The sequence below is a fragment of the Capsicum annuum genome, chromosome 7 (genome assembly GCF_002878395.1).
Source record: "Capsicum annuum cultivar UCD-10X-F1 chromosome 7, UCD10Xv1.1, whole genome shotgun sequence".
NCBI classification, from domain to species: domain Eukaryota; kingdom Viridiplantae; phylum Streptophyta; class Magnoliopsida; order Solanales; family Solanaceae; genus Capsicum; species Capsicum annuum.
Genome location: NC_061117.1, coordinates 69,767,125 through 69,782,775, shown reverse-complemented (window position 1 = coordinate 69,782,775; position 15,651 = coordinate 69,767,125).

Sequence of the window (15,651 nt, the reverse complement as noted above, 5' to 3'; positions counted from 1 at the left end):
AACTTTATTAATTCCATAAATATAGAAAATGATTATTCATTATTAATTACACGACTATAATTCCTTAAACATCTGTATCACAATAGAAAAATTATTATTATTATTATTATTATTATTATTATTATTATTATTATATTATAGTAACTAGAATCATTAGCAGTGAAATAATGCCTTAAATAAGGGATAAAATTAAATAAGGGAGAAGAAGAATAATGAGAGAGAAACAACAACAACAAACTCGGTATATTCCCACATAGTGGGGTTTGGGAGGGGTAAGATGTACGCAATCCATACCACTACCTTCGGAGAAGTAGAAAGGCTGTTTCCGATAGACCTCCAACTCAAGACATGAAATAATACACAAATCCTTAATAAAGCATGGAACAACATAACAGTACATACCTACGTCACCTACAAGGAATAATAATAAAAAAGCAGTAAACAAATTCGTAATAAAGCATGCAATAAGGTGTCATAACAAGAATAATACCCTACCAAGTAATGCTCTACCCTAGCGACCCAAAATGGCACTAGCCTTCTATCCGAATTTGCGTCCTCCAGATCTTCCTATCTAGGGTCATGTCCTCCGTGAGATGTAACTGCTCCATGTCTCGCCTGATAACCTCTCTCCAGTATTTCTTCGGCTTACTCCTACCCCGCCTAAAAACCGTTCAAAGCAAGCTTCTCGCACCTACGAACCGGAGCATTCGTGTCCCTCCTCTTCACATGTTCGAACCATCTCAAACGGGCTTCTCGCATCTTGTCCTCCACCGAAGCCACTCCAACTTTTTCTCGAATAGTCTCATTTCGAACTCTGTCACCCCTAGTAAGCCCACACATCCAATGCAACATCCGCATTTCCGCCACCTTCAATTTTTAAATGTGAGAGTTCTTGACTGACCAACATTCCGTTCCATACAACATGGCCGAATGGACTATCACCCTGTAGAATTTGCCTTTAAACTTAGGCGGTACCTTCCTATCACACAACACCCCAGAGACGAGCTTCTACTTCATCTGTCCTGCCCCAATCCGGTGGGAGACATCCTTGTCAATCTCACAATTTCCCTGAATCATAGACCCAAGATACTTGAAACTATCCCTCTTACAGACTGCCTGGGAATCCAATTTTACTACCACCTCGTCTTCCCGCCTCAAAATGATGAGAGAGAAAAAGTGATATATATTAATTAGGATAGCATTAAATTTGAAATTATAATTATCTTATCTTTTAAAACTGCTTTATACGTAATATTGAAAAAGTAGTATTATAAGGAGAGTTTTATATAAAAATTTAAAAGATTGAGGTTATATGTAATAATAATAAAAGTTAGAATTGGAGTTGGAAAATTGGGAAAATACCAAAAACCTGTTTTTCCTTTTCAGAAAAAAATTTCAAAATTATTTTCCAAATTTTTATGGCCAAACACCACGATTTTCAACTCCAAAAAAATTTTCTGAAAAAAAAAGAGAAAAATATTCATGGCCAAACAGGCTCTTAGATTCTCCTTTAATATGTCTCTTTCTTTTTCTTCTTTCTATCTCCGGATGAATAGGTCCCTTTTCATCCATCAAAGTTGTATAACAATAAAGATAAATTTTGTGTATTATTTCATTTTTTTTTTAAGATTTCATTGGATATATATATATATATATATATATATATATTATTACTATTATTATTATTTATTATTATTATTATTATTAGTAGTATTAGTATTATTAGTGTAAAAATTCTATCACTGTATAATTTAAAATATTGTAAAGCTTGATAACCAGTTTAATTGATAAATAAAAAGTTTAAAGTTTACTTACACTGACAATACGTATAACTTAAAATCAATAAATTATATTCTCTTCATTTTCTTTTATATATTTTAGTTAAAAAAGACACCAAACTTTTAAAAAGTTCATATAGTTTTTTAAATCTTAAAATCTTAGATTCAGGAACACACACAATACACTAAAATACTCTTTAAATCTTATAGTGTTAATATGTCATGAATGTTATAATTAAAAATTATTAATATAAAAGCTAAAATTCCTTTTTAATTTTTATTTTGAAAAAAGTACAAAATAAAAACAATCACGCACTAAAAAATAGTCTCGATGAACTACAAGGGTTGGTGTGGTGGTTCAGCACCTCACCTCTTAAGCAAGAGGTTGGGGGTCGATTTCCACCTCTGGTGAATGGAGAAAACTTTGTGGCCAGTTTCCTACCGCTTAGTGCACTGACCGTGAAATCGAGGATTAGTCTCACGGCTACCGACTGTGGGGATACGTTGGGAAACAAAATAAAATAGTCTCGATGATTTTATAATGTAAGAAATAAATTGTTGTTGGCTATAATAATTACCTCATTTGCTTGTAAATTGAGGTATTTTTAAATTGAACAAAGATTTAATAAAATTAAAAAAAATTATGAATAATTTTCACACTTATTATTTGTGATCATATATAATCATTATCACTGCCTGTCAACCATCATCGTAGTCATCAATTGTCCGTCACCACCACCACAACTAATCACCTTTACCATCAAAACCACCTTTGTTGTCAATGACTACTATTGATCACCAACACATCTAGTCGTCGTTATCACTGCCTCTATCTCCTCCTCCGCTGTTAGTCATTATCATTAGTGCAATCAGTCTTTACAACCATTTATACCATCAAAATTAGTACTGCCACCAACTACCACCAAAACCATCATCAACCATCACTGATGACATAGACAACTATTAACATCAAGAACTCCACTATCACAATCATCATCACCACTATCAATTGTCCTCAACGCATTTATCATTACATGACCAATCATTTCCAAAATCACGAGCGAATATAAATATTTTATTTTCTTATGAAATAATAATTATTTTTTTATTAAATTTGTATCTCTTTCAAATATTTATTTAATATTTATTCGAATTGGAAATTGGTTATGTTTAAAATAAAAAAAATATGCATATTTAGATATTGAAAATAAATAATCTTAAATCTTATATATATATATATATATCTTAATCTTATTTAGCCTTGGTAGCACGATATTAACTCTCAATTTTCACCCCAATAAACATTGTGAAAAAAGAGGAGAATAAAATTTGGGAAATGCAATGATCCTCTAAGATTGACCCTTCATGGACTGTAGACCATCACTTTCACCACTATCTTTTTAACCCTCATTAATGTCGACAATGACCACTTGAGTATAAGAAAATACTTTCTCCATTTGATACTTGTCACATTTTAAGCTGATACATTTATTAAGAAAAATAATTAATAATATAATTATTTTATTATTATTATTTTATTAAATAATATTTACATTGTATCTTGAAATTAATTTAGAAAAAAGTAATTAATGTTAAGAATAAAATAGGAAAAGAAAAATTATTTTCTCTTAATATGTCAAAAATAATAAATAAAAATTTAATTAAAAAATTAGTGACAAATAAAAATAAAGAGAGGAAATAAAAAGGTAATAAAACAATACTAATTTGAGAATGAATGTCACAATTCACTAGAGAAAAAAGTTAATTTGGACTTCATTTCTTTTAAATCTTCATTGGAATTTTTCTGCTTGAAATGTGTTTTTGAAAAAAATTATTTCATGCATTGGCTGTATTAGTGTTCATTTTATATAAAACTAAACTAATTGTGACAATTGATATTCTAAGTATTGTATTACTTTTTTTTTTGGTCAAGATAAGTATTGTATTACTTGATTCTTGTTGATCTATTATATTTTTTTAAGAAAAATTTAGTTAGAGGTGTATTTTATTAAATTTATTTTTTTAATAATGCTATGAAACTTTAAATTTAGCTATTTTTTTAATTTATTAAACTAAAATAAAACATCAATATTTAATAAAAAGATGAAGTAAAATAAATGAAGTACTATATATTTTGTTACTTCCCACTTGTCCATGCAACTTTTTGATTTTTTAGGATTCTCTTATGTAAGTTGACAGTAGTTGACGCAAAGCACTCTTGTTATTATTAATTTGTGCCAATATTTTTTTCAGTGTACAAACAATACTAGTACTTTACTAGATTAATATAGTAAAGTACTAGTATATACAAACAATACTAGTACTTTACTAGATTATTTTTTGTGCTACAACTTAGCATTAAGAAATAGCTAGAAGTCACTTATGACTATAGCTATAAGTTATACATATTCTCCCACAGAGTATAATCATAATAATTAGCCTGATTTTCTTGCTATAGTCTTAACAAGATTGAGTAAAAATTAATGCAATAATTGTAATCTCAAACACTAAAACTAAAGGTGATGTAGAGTAATTGAATTTATCTATACATATCCGAATTATGATAGGATATTTGCCTTTTTGTAAAAGAGGGTTGTAACATTATTTAATGTGGTCCTCTTTTTATCCAGATGCTACTTCGGCTCTTGAAATGGAAAAATTGAAGTTAATGAAGCGGAGTCCAGGGTTAAACTTAGCATATACTACTACTTTTTCAAGACTATTTTTCTTCATCTAGATTTGTCACCTTCAAGTATATTTATGATGAGATAATTCTGTTTGGCTAAGTGAGATTTACTAAAAAGCAATAATGGAAAACGAAAGTTTTTTGAAGTACTAAATGAAATTACATCCAATTAATATACCAAAAGGGAAATTAAGTGACAATGAAGTATACATCCCCATGCTACTTGCGAGGTTTCTATCAAATAGATGCCACTTCGGCTCTCTCTAGGTTGTTGTGATTTTATTGTTAAATAAATATAGTTTAAGTCTTCAAGAATACTTTCATTATAATCTTGCTAATATATCCTTGAGTTTAAATATAATAATCAATATCAACTTGGAAAGAGATAAATCTAATTACGGGTGAGTTGATAAAGTTATCTTTCATTTTTTAGGAATAAGTAGTCTATTAAAGGGTGTGCTCAAGCCAAAAGAATATTTATTTAGGAACGAAGGGAGTATCCTATACTGTCTCTCTTCTACATTTTCAACAAATTTTCGAAAAAATGTATGTAACGACTTGATTTTTTGTGAATTATGCATTTTTATTTGATTTAATTATTTTTCTTCCTCTCTGTAATTGCTACATGATATTTCTAGGGTGTAAGGATGATTGTCATGGGTTTCAATGCATTTCGACGTGATTTGTGCGAGTTTGTGATTTTTAGAGGTTAAAAAGGCTTTATAATTGACTTTTATCAATATTTTTTGTTCTGTGGGTCAGATGGCAAAACAAACCGCGCCAGTAGATTCGAAACATCGATTTTGGGTTGGTAGAATGGTTGATATAATTTTATGACTTTTATATCTCATTTCGACTCTTGATTTGAGAAATTGTGAAATTGATTCTCGGTGGTCAATTCTATGAAAACAACCTCTTTTAAAAAATCTAATGTTTTCATTGAGTCCAGAGCATCAAATTGATAGGGTATCATATTTCATTTGCATTCTCGAGATTCCATATGAATCTCGAGGGGTCGACGGAGACTTGAAATTTTTCAAGTCTGAAGTTGGGGCAACATTAGCTGATGTAGTTGTTTAAGCGATCCTATGGTCACTTAAAGAGACCAAGAGGCTGCTTAAGCGACCAACTGATGTGTCCCTAGCATCTTAAGCGACGACCTGGTCACTTAAGGATCACAATTAGACATCTATATAAAAATCAATTTCTCTCGATTTTTCATCATTTTTGAGACTTTTAGCTTCGTGTGTTAGAGATTTTTGAGAGATTTATTTCATGTTCAAGCTTGGGTAAGCTCCAAATTCCTATTTCAATTATTTTACTTCGATTTTTGTCATCTAAAGCTTGTTAAAACACGATTTTAAAAGTGAAATTTGAGAATTTTGGTCCGAAAGGCCTAAAATAGTTTTTTCCAACCTTAAACCCAGTTGTAAACCCATTTTCACTTGAGTTTTCTTATATGACTTCCTTGAATCATGGGTAATATATTTATGAACAAAAATTTTGGTTTTACACTTCTATTTCGAAAATCCATTTCGGGGGTCCATTTTGATTCCGACTCAGAAATAGACAATGTGGGTATTGTTGGCTTTCGTTTAACGTTTAGATTCTGTATTTGTATATTTTAGTTGGTTCGGTGGCCATTCGAAAAGAGAATACTCCGTGTTGAGGACTGTTTGGACCTAGTTTTCTGCATTCGAGGTAGGTTATGACTTATTTTTCTTCAGACTGACTTGGGTAATTAATACTGATATAAAAGCCTGCTATAAATATGGGTATTAATCATAAAAGTGGTGTTATTCCTATTATGTGCCCATCTGGGAGCCTATGATGTTATTATTTGATAATGAACAGCCCACGAAGACACAAAATAGTCCACAAACACGGCACAAAACAGTCCACACATGAGAAGAACAAACAACCCAAGAACGGATACAAGGTGACAAACACAACAAGACATGATTTATAATATATTAAAGGATAGATAAAGTGAAAAAGGCTTATGTAACTACTAGAAACCCTAGAATATATCAAATTCTAAGACCTAATACCTACACAAACAATCACCACACACTTACGATGACACAAGAGGGACATTACCTTCTTAAGAACCAATGTCTCAGGCCGAAATGCAATAATAGTGATTCCACACTAATGCAACCCTAGTTACGGATTTCGTCTACTCTCACAAGAGAGAAAATGTCTTTTAATGTTTCATAACAATAACCAACTAAGGATGAAAGACCTATTAAGAGACTATATATAGTCTTATTACAATTGAAGGACAATAGACCAAAACACCCTTAATAAAGGGTAGGTGCCTATGGAGTGTAAATTAGGCATGTGAAATCCCTAAAACACCCTTAATAAAGGTGCCCTTCAATGATCCAAGGCCTTGGCTCTTCAAGCAACCCCCAAGCCACTTTTCACACACGACTTTGCCTCATGGAATGCTCAAAATGGCCTCTCTATGCATGCTCTCTTCCCCTCAATGTGACCACAACTAGATCCTTCGCGTGTTGGAATCTAATGATGTCTTCAAAAGCTATAACGGCCATTTAGCTCATATCATCCTCCCCTTCTTGAAAAGGATTTGACCTCGTATCCATACCTTGCAAAATTAAAGGAAGGACAAACAAGCACAACATCCTCATGGCATGAGGGTTAGTGCAACAAATAACATCAACATGCCAAGGTGGTACACATTTGAAATATAACCATGAATCTTTTTTTTAGCATAAAAAACTAGTGAAGATGTAACAAAGAAAGTGGCTACGATAACCAAGAAGAAGGGTACCAACACTCTTGATCAAGCCTTGCTTGTTGTCTTGACCAAACATAAAGGTGGATGTATAATATTTTTACATCCTAAGAGGTTACTGGAGTCAAATGGGAGATGTAACCAAGGACTTAGGTCTCAGCCATTCTCGCTTTCCCCTAAGGAGCCATCCTCATAATTAGGCATACCTTCTATATCACCATAAGAAATATCATGAACAAAAAGAGGGTTGATAAAGGTGTTCAATGATTTAACTTCAAATATAGGGTTTTCATGCATGCACTTACTGCTAGTTTCAAGATCTCCACTAAGAGTATGCCAAACATAAGAAACCTATAAAGAAGAAGTAGATGGAATTTCTAAACATGCACCACCTTTTCCTTCACGAGTGTAATCCGCACATAGATACAAATCACCATGAGCAACAAAGGAATCACAATTAAAACCATGTTTACAAGGACAATCACAATCCGAGTTCCTTAAACATTCAAGCATATCAAGGTCGCTTTTACCCGATTGATCATTTTGCACGCCTTCACTAGTTATTGGCAACTTGCATACCAATATAGACTCACCTTGGTTTATACAAGTGTCAACTAGTGTGTGAATACTCTTATCATTTGGCAAGGGGACCTTATTCAAGTTATAAGTGCTAGCACCAGATTGACACAAATCATCCTTATGAAAATAATCAATTTTGTCATCTAAAGGATCAACTAGTTCTTGCATACTTACAACAAGAGTTTGGTTCTCATGCAACCTAACAACACCAAGAGTATCACAAAAGGAAGACTCAAGCACTCCTACTCTAGGAAAACCCATAACTACACCCCCTTGGCTGCTACTAATAGCCATATCACAATATTTTACATCTATAGGAGTGTTCTATAGGAGTGTAGGGGATAGTATTTTTACCTTGTAGCTCGCATGAGCTACGACCTTCACCTTGACATGTGTCCGGGCAGCCCACTTTCTCCCTTCGACCTACCATATGATCCAACTTTCCATTTATCATTTTCACCTCACGGGTAAGGGCTTTAAGTTGAGACAAAATGTCACCCTTAATGATATAGAACAACCCACAAAGGTCTCAAGTTTCTAGCCAATGAACAACATAAGTAAAATCCTCACTTGTGAAACCCTAATTTAGGTGGTCTACTCTCCCAGAGAGAGGAATGGTGTTTCAATATATTACAAACTCAATAATGAACTAACTAAGCAAATAAGACTAATGAGATCCTACTTATAGTCTATTACAAAAGAGATGAGAAATGACCCCCTTACCCTTAATGAAGGGGTGGATTTGGAGTTTACAACGGGGCTGCCTTGGATTGTTTTAAGACACTTAAGGCATTTCTTCACACTTTAATACATAAATTCCGTTGGATGGACTTAAGACATTCTCAAACACATCCATCTTCATGAACGTGCCTTGAGGGCTTTGTAGTTTCCGAGCTTGGCTCCTAGTGAATGGTCTTGAACCCTTTATTCCCGTATCATCCTTTCCATCTTGAAAGGAGTTTGACTTCAAACTCATGGCTTCATCATCTTTAATGGTGTCAATATGTGAAAGGTCACACACATTGAACGTGTTATGTACTTGGTATTCTGGAGGTAGGTCTATCTTGTACACATTATCATTGATCCTTTCAAGTACTTAGAAAGGACCATCACCTGTCGGCATAAACTTGGCCTTCCTTTGGGTTGGAAATCAATCTTTTCTATGGTGTACCCACACCCAATCTCCCTGACAGCAGCCAAGCGCATACGCAAGTGTACGTGGTCTTATCAAGTAGTAAAGTGTCCTAATGAAAGTCAAGAATCGATCCCACAGAGACTTGATCTAACATTTATTCTCTTCTAGTTCACAATTTTGATTCAATTAATGCAAGCATAACAAAAAAGAGAGTTTTGAAATTGTAACTTGGAATTAAAGTAAATAATGTGTAAATAAAAGTCTTGGAACAATCGATAGGAGAAAACCCAGGGTTAAATCACTCTGAACAATCATACTATGTTATTGAACTTCATTCGTTAACTTGCTTATCTTGGTTGTTGAATCGTAGGGTTAATTGCATGAACATGGTCTCCCGACCTTTAATTGTTTACCTAATATGGGCATTACAACTACATTATTTAGTGGGGATGTAATAATCCAATTAAGTATTCAAAGCTATCATCCTACGTTTTAATCAAGCAATGCATCTAAGTACATCCCTGTCCTAGACACTAATTCAAATTCTTTATTTCATAAAAGAATAACAATCATACTTTGTTTATTTCCATATTCTATCTCCCTATTCCGTCTCTTGAGATCAAAAGGTTGAAAATATATGTATTTTATGGGTGATCAATCCATAAAATAATTAAAACAAGAATAAACAAACAACCAATAATGATACAACAACAACAACAACAACAACAACAACAAACCCAGTGTATTCCCACCAAGTGGGGCCTGGGGAGGGTAAAATATATGCAGTCTATACCGCTACCTCCGAGGAAGTAGAGAGCCTATTTTCGATAGATCCCCGGCTCAAGATAAAGAATAGTTAGCAAGGTCAAAGTAATACATGAAAACAAGATTGGTGGCATAATCAAAATAAGAAATAAGGACTAATAAAAATAAAAATACGAGAGACACGAAAATAAGAGTAATATAAAAATAAGAAATAAGAAAAGGACACCCACCTAGTAATAGTATACACTAGCAGCTCCTACCCTAACTACAAGATACAACCTACTTCGCACTAGCCTTCTACCCTTATCGCGACCTCCACACCTTCCTATCTAGGGTCATATCATCAGTAAGCTGTAATAGCTCCATGTCATGTCTAATAACCTCTCTACATATTTCTTCGGCCTACCTCTACTCCTTCTGAAACCATCCAAAGCTAGCCTCTCATACCTTTAAACTGGGGCATACGTGCCCTTCCTCATCACATTCCCAAACTATCTCAGCCTTCCCTCCTGCATCTTATGTTCCGCCGACGTCACTCTCACCTTCTCCCGAATAATCTCATTCCTAACTCTATCCCCTCTAGTAAGTCCACACATCTAACGCAACATTTTTATTTTTGCTACCTTCAATTTTTGAATGTGGGAGTTCTTGACTGGCCAACACTCTGAACCATAAAAACAACCAATAATGATAAGTAAATTAAATAAATTTAATCCAAAATAATAGTACTCATGTTCTTGGCTTTAACCTCAGAAAGGAAGTTTTTTATCCACTCATAGCCATAATCAACATCCAATTAATTCTATGAATGATTAAACTCATACATAAGCTAAATTAAATAAACAAGAACCTAAAAAGAAGTTTTGGTAGCCTCCAAAGTTGTTCCAAGTGATCTAGGGGTTCTAAGATGTCCCAAGATGGTCAAAACGTGTTTTAACACGTTATATTTATAGTATACAAGTCATAAACCCACTTGAATTAGGTTTCCACGTCTTTTTCCTTCAGCTGGGCAGAATTATCCTAATTTTGGGCATCATTGCATCATGGTGACATTCCAGTTCAGAATTTTCCAAAATCTGTCAGCATCCAGTATCTCATCGCAATTTCAACGCGTCACGGCACCTCCTTAAACCCCATTAATACCTACACGCGCCAGTGGATCACTAATTTGGACTCTTTTAAATCCAGTATGTTTTGCACGCGTCCATTGAACTCTTTTAAAGTCCACATGTTCCCCGTATATTTCAGGGGTCCAAATTGCATCAATTTTTGTATTGTGCTTTCGTTGAGCCATTTCGAGCCTTTTTGAGTTGTTTCTAATTGATTTGAAGGTTGTATATCCTTCATATATCATCATAATCCATTAACCAAGCATTATATATCATTAAACACAACAATTTATAGTTCAAAACAACACAACATCCTCAACGGTGAAATAGAAACACGAGCTAAGCATAGGCTAATTTCACTTTGATCTTTAACTCATTCTTTCGACTCTTGTCTTGATATAATTGACCCTTGAACATCACCAAAAAGTTGTTTAATATATAAATACATGAAAACAACCTTAGAAACTTATTAAAACATATTAGAACCCAACATGATAGACTACACAAGCACCTAGCTCAAGCAAGTAACACTAGTTTTCTCGGTTGAACTCTAAATGCTCAAATTGAATCAAAACTCATGTGAAACCACCATTAAACATTGTAAAAACATACTTGGATACATAAATTCTCATTTATATCATTATCAACACATATATCATAAGAATCATCCTCAAAACAAGGCCAAAAAGGCTTGAATAGTAACGGTAGAATGCATAAATACACCCAATATCACTCCTGATTCCAACACAAGTCTTCTTTTCCCTTTGTTGGATCTCTTTGCAACTTCTTGGTTCTTTTTATCAAGCATTAGCCGCACCTTTTCATGTAACCTTTTCATAGCATCGGCCCTTTTGCTTCCATCTAAGCTCAACACAAGATCACTAGACAAAAGGGTTAAATCCAAAGGGGTAAGGGGGTTTCGCCCGTATACATACTCAAAAGGATTCATACCCGTACTTGATTGTATAGCAAGATTGTAACAATTAAGGGTAAATGATCATCCTAATAAGTCATTTTACCTTTAACCATGGATCATATCATAGAACCCAAGGTCCTATTTACTTTTTGTTTAGCCATCGATTTGTGGCTGGTAAGAGGTGGAGAATAACAGCTTCGTACCAAGCCTACCCTACATCAATTTTAAAAAGTGACTAAGAAACTTGGAGTCCCTATCACTAACAGTGGTCCTCAGAATGCTATGTAGCTTAACAACATGTTCAACAAATAACGAAGCTACACTAGAAGCACCCTCACTTTTAGACCATGGAATGAAATGTGCCATTTTGGAGAATCGGTCAACCACCACAAATATGCTATCCCTACCTTCTCTTGTCCTTGGCAGCCCCAAAATAAATTCCATATATATATCAATCCAAGGACGTAATGGAGTGGGAAGCGGGGTATACAATCCTTGAGAGAGGAGGCGGGATTTGGCACTCCTACAATCCATACATTGGTCGCAAACCTTAGCAACATCTTTGCGCATGTTTGACCAATAGAATTTTTCCTCCAAAATTTCGAGGGTATTTCTCAACCCCAAGTGCCCCATTAGGCCACCATCATGTGCCTCTCTCACAAATAATTCTTTCTATGAATTAGAGGGCACACATAATCGTATTCCCTTAAACAAGTAGCCATCAAGCTTGGAGTAGGAGGGGGAATTCCTATCTGTGAGCCACCTTTCCCTACCCAACTCTTCATATTCCCTAAATATAGGAGTAAAGTGAGGGTACTCGAGATACAATGACTTGTGGCTTTTAAATCCCATCAACTTGGAAGACAAGGTAGGAACAAGTACATATTTCCTAGACAATGTATCGACAACTACATTCTCTTTACCCTTTTTGTATTGAATGACATAGGGGATGGTTTCTAGGAATTCAATCCACTTAGCATGCCGCTTATTCAACTTTTCTTGGGCCCAAAGATGTTTCAAAGATTCATGGTCCGTTCGGATCACAAACCCTTTGGGCCACAAGTAGTGTTGACAATTACCCAAAGCTCTAATCAAGGTGTACAAATCTAGATCATAAGTGGAATAATTTAGAGTCGCGCCCTTAAGATTTTCACTAAAGTAGGCAATGGGTTTAAGGTCTTGCATCAAAATAACCCCTATACATACTTTACTAGCATCACATTCAACTTCAAATATTTTATCAAAGTTGGGTAATTGTAATAAAAGGGAGGACATGAGCATAACTTTCAAGGTCTCAAAGGCCTTAGCTTGTTCATCACCCCACTTAAATGGTTGGTATTTTTGAATGACTTCAGTCAAGGAGGCAACAATGGTGCTAAACCCTTTGAGAAATCATCTATAAAAATAAGCCAATCCATGGAAGCTTTAGACTTCACCAATGGATTGTGGAGTTGGACAATTTTTAATAGTGTCTATCTTGGATTCATCTACTTCGACCCCTCTTGAACTAACAATAAAACCCAAGAAAATAACTTTATTAACACCAAAAGAACACTTCTCAAGATTAACATACAATTTCTTCTTTCTAAGGACATCAAAGACACTTCGCTAATTCAATATATGTTCTTCCATGGACTTACTATAGACCAATACATCATCAAATTACACAACAACAAACTTTCCAATAAATGGTTTCATCACATGATTCATTAACCGCATGAAAGTGCTAGGAGCATTAGTTAGGCCGAATGGCATGACCATCCAGTCATAGAGATCAAATTTGGTTTTGAAGGCGGTCTTCCATTCATTAGCGGGTTGCATTCTAATTTGGTGATAGACACTCCTACTGTCAATCTTGAAAAACACACAAGAACCATTCAACTCATCTAGCATGTCATCTAATCTAGGAATGGGATGGCAATACTTTACCGTGATTTTGTTGATGGCTCAGCAGTCCACACACATACGCCATGTTTCATGTTTTTTTGGCAAAGATAACACCTTTTCAAGCTTAAAACCCATAACACAATATCAATAACCCAAGTTCAAACCAACACCTTTAATATTTGGATCCATACAACAACACCAACAACGTTCAAGGTTCTTGAACTGCAACAATAATACCAATATTAATCGTTCAAGCTTACCTGGATCTAGACTCAAGGTGTTAAAGAAGAAGAAAGCTAACATAAGAAACTACCAAAACTCATAAAATACACCTAGATCTATGACTTAAATCTCGGCCAAGACACAACAAGAACAACAACTTTCTTGGCCAAGAACACCAACACGTAGAACACTTTTTTTTTTGAATTTTCTAGCAAGCAAGTCCAAGATTGATCTTATGGGAAAAAAATTAGCCTTAGATGTGATACCAAATATAACGAACAACCCAAAAGACAAAAAAATAATCTATAAACACGGCACAAAAGAGTCCACTCACGAGAAGAACAAACAACCCAAGAACGGATACAAGGTGACAAACACAACAAGACACGATTTATAATATATTAAAGGATAGATAGAGTGATAAATGCTTATGTAACACTAGAAACCATAGAATGTATCAAATTCTAAGACTTCTAATACGTACACAAATAATCACCACACTCTTAAGGTGATATAAAAGGGATGTTACCCCCTCAAGAACTAATATTTCAAGCTAAAATACAACAATAGTGATTCCACACTAATGCTACCCTAGTTACGAATTTGGTCTACTCTCACAAGAGAGGAAATGTCTTTCAATATTTCATAATAATAATCAACTAAGGATGAAAGACCTATTAAGGGACTATATGTAGTCTTATTACAATTGAAGAACAAAAGGCCAAAATACCCTTAATGAAGGGTGGGAGCTTATGGAGTATAAATTGGGCATGTGAAATCCCTAAAACACCCTTAATGAAGGTTGCCTTTAATTCTCCAAGGTCGTGGCTCTTCAAACAAGCCCAAGCCACCTTCCACACACAACTTTGCCTCATGGAATGGTCAAAATGGCCTCTTTATGCATGCTCTCTTCCCCTCAATATGACCACAAGTGGATCCTTTACATGTTAGACTCAAATGATGTCTTTAAAAGCTATAATAGCCATTAGGATCATATCATTATTGGTAGTTAGAGAGATTATTTGCTACGTGTGACCAAGTGGGTCTTACATGAGTTATTGCCCTAATATTTAGATATTTGGTGGAAATTGCCTAAGTTTGAATTTATGTCATATTAATGACATAATATTTTACATATTACTCTACTGGTACATGGACTAAAATGGATCATGAATGGTTAACTTATTAAGTGAATTTTTAGCTCATGTGCTTATGTATTGGTTGAATTTTTGAAATTCTTATTCTGATTTGATTGTGAGCACTACATTCTCACATCGTATAGCATTCATGAGGCATTGGTATCACTGTGGAAATATGATTTTTTCTAACAAAAATATGACATCTTTAAAAACCCTCTATCGAAGATTAAGTACTGGAGATGAGTTATGGATATTGGATTATTATCGGTGTTAATTATTGGATTGTTTATGGATTGCAAAAATTCCATGGGTCCTACCTCGGGAGAAATGCTCAGTATATGTATCGGAGGTTGTCCGAAAATCTCAGATTTGTCATATCCTTATTTTGATCATTATCATTTGCATTGCATTTCATTCTTTATGTACCCTCTATGTTGTACTTTCATGTTTGAGTTAATGTCTATCTTTTGGTACTTTTTTTCCATACTTATACTTGATATATGTGCTAATATTTAAAATTATTAGTAGAGATGGTGTGGGTTATCATTTGAGATATTTTTTTAACTGCAGGTGATGTGCCTATAATATGTATTTTGTATATTTTATTTTCTACTTTGCTTAATTGGCCTATGATACCTAATGAGTACACGTGGACCATACTTATCCCTATTGTG